This window comes from Rhinatrema bivittatum, chromosome 10 (genome assembly GCF_901001135.1).
Source record: "Rhinatrema bivittatum chromosome 10, aRhiBiv1.1, whole genome shotgun sequence".
In the NCBI taxonomy this organism is placed as follows: domain Eukaryota; kingdom Metazoa; phylum Chordata; class Amphibia; order Gymnophiona; family Rhinatrematidae; genus Rhinatrema; species Rhinatrema bivittatum.
This window is the reverse complement of record NC_042624.1, coordinates 107171660-107174351: the sequence shown is the minus strand read 5'-3', so window position 1 is coordinate 107174351 and position 2692 is coordinate 107171660.

Here is a 2692-nt window from a genome sequence, read left to right as displayed (position 1 = left end):
TTTGTAGAAGTCCAGTGTTGAACAGAGGACGGTAAGATATTTTGTTTGGAATGATTTGAGGTGCTTTAAGGTTGAAGTTGATAGATAAGTTGGCTTGGATTAGGTGGTGGTCAGACCAAGATATCTCTATGGTTTGAGTAGTATTTGATTGCCAGACTTCAGTGTTGATAAAGATGAGGTTGATGGTGTGACCTGCTTTATGAGTTGGAGATTGGATTATTTGCTTTAGGTTTAGTGTTGATAGTGCATCGATGATAGTTTGGCAGGTTTTTGAGTGGTTGGGTAAGTTGAAGTGTATGTTAAAGTCACCAAGGATGATGATGGGTTTGTTGATTAGACAACTACATTTGACTAAATTTGATTAGACAACTACATTTCTTTGCCATCACATGCTGAGATTGACAGGTCATAGAATAAGACAGATCTAGGCCACAGACCTTGTTGACAGGGGGTGAAAATATTTGCAAAATAGCATTTTACTTTTCACACATTTACTAGAGGGGGGAAACTCAATTTGGCAGAAATCAGATGGGTGTAGAAGGGCAGGGAATTATGGGGAAAGGGCTGCTATTGCCAAATAAACAAAGCTGTCGACACTAAAATCACTGGTTTAGGGTAAAGGGGGGTGGTAACAACGTCAATGATGAAGAAGGCCGGTGATGATGGTGTTCGGGGGAAGAAAGTCAATACCACCGCTGCTGGATCTAGGAGGTGAAGGAAGCCAGTGCTACCGCTGCCAGCCACGCCAGCCTTCGTCCCGTGGCACACTGCTTCCTTCGCCTTTTCCAGATCTTCTTCGGAAAGGGTAACAAAACTTTGCCTGCCTCCCTCCATTGGCCCATCTTCTAAACTGGGCCCAGCTGCTGCCCCTCTGCCCCACCCCGCCCCTTCCCATTTGACAACAATATCGGAGTTAAGGTTTGCATGCGCCCTTCGTTTCAGTTTTTCTGACACTCCAGAATTTGTGTGAACTGACTCCTGCCTTATCATGCCAAATGCTGCCGTCCTCACTTCTTTGTCATTGGGCATTTACGGCAAGTTCAGCTGCATGGAATTAAAATCGTTACGCGCCCTTTCAAAGAACGATGGCATCTAAAGTGGAAGAATGGGATTGCAGGGGGCTTTGTAAAGCAGCATGCGCACAGAGACGTCCATCTAGAGTGCCCCATGGCATTTGCCATGCTGTTCAATTTTTATACATCACGGCTGAGCCAATTGACACCTGGTTTCTTTAATAATGTAATTTGAAGCAAATGAATACCACCGAGTCAGAGCTGTCAGCTGGCCGCAAGCTATATCCCCACAAGGGTTTAAAGCCCAGACTGTTTACTTATCTAAGAGATGTTTGAACAGTCTGGCTGACCACCAGATAAATATTACAGAGAACTGTGAAGTTTAGAAAATCCTTGTTAAAGCAGTTTTTTTGGAAGTTAGTGCCTCTCCAGTCCATGGAGTTTGACCTGGCTGCTGCGCCAGATCAATACGAAGACGGATATGGATGTCATGCAGCCCGTTTACCACACTCAGTTTTCACAAGTGCTGCGTTCTAGAGCCCTGGGACCCACATTTTCTTTCACTGACAGCTCTCAGTGAAGTGAATAGAAGAACAGTAAACGTCGGCGCAGCGCTCATCCGTACAGGTCTTCACTGTTCAGGCCGGTGGGTGCAGGAAGGAGCCTCTCCTTCTCCTGCTGGCTTAGTGAGTAGGAGGGGTGGATTTGGGGGACGACTGGGCTGCAACATTTTTTTTCTTCTAGGGATCAAGGGGAGGGGGGCCCCTCAGCCCACTACATTTTAAATATTCTGGGGTTCAGGAAGGGGAAAACCCTTGACTCACTTCATATTTTTATTGTTCTGGGGATTGGGGGAAAAGGAGTCCTCAGCCAGCTTCAATTTTTTTTCTTTCTTGGGAGGTGAAGAGGAACCCTTGGCTGCTATTTTGGAGGCTGGGTTTCTCCCCGACCAGAGTTAGCCAGATAACTTTATCCACCGCTAGCCGGGCAGATGTAACCTATGCCCCAGAATGCCCAGGCCCTTTCTTATCTGGCTAAATTGTATCCATGTAATGACTCACACTTAGCCATTCAGCTGGGAGGGAAATTAGGGACTCGGGGTTTGTCTGGCTAAGTCCCAAACTTAGCCGGACTAACCCATTTGAACATTGTCTTCTCTGTTTTGCTCATGTAACCCCTGGACTAAGGTTCTTACTGAGACATCCACGAGCCACCCTCAGTTCCAAGGACTTAAGTTTTCCAAACCTACTTAAGTCCAGGATTCCTTTTTGCAGGATGGGGGAGAGGGAACTTCTCTCCAGTGTCCCGAGAGCTGTTAAAAAAAAGTCTTTGCACACGGCAGTAATAATCCCACTGCAAGCTGATTGCGGTTTTCAACTTAACTTTACTGATAAATGATGGTAGAACAGTGACAATGCCTACCTCATATAACCCAATCCATTTACATCTTTGGCTTCCCTTTCAGTCCTGCTCCTTGCCTGGCTCTGTCTGGGCAGGCTCACTTGCAGGCCCTCTCTCTTGGCTGAGGCCCAGCACAGTTGTGAGGGAGGAAGTGGGACCAAGAGGAAGTCCATTGCCACAGGGATTGGTGGAGCCAATGGGAACTGAGGGCAGCACTGTTCCCCGCCTTCTCACCCTATGCCATCCAATCAGAGCACACAGTGAGAGAGGAGGCGGGA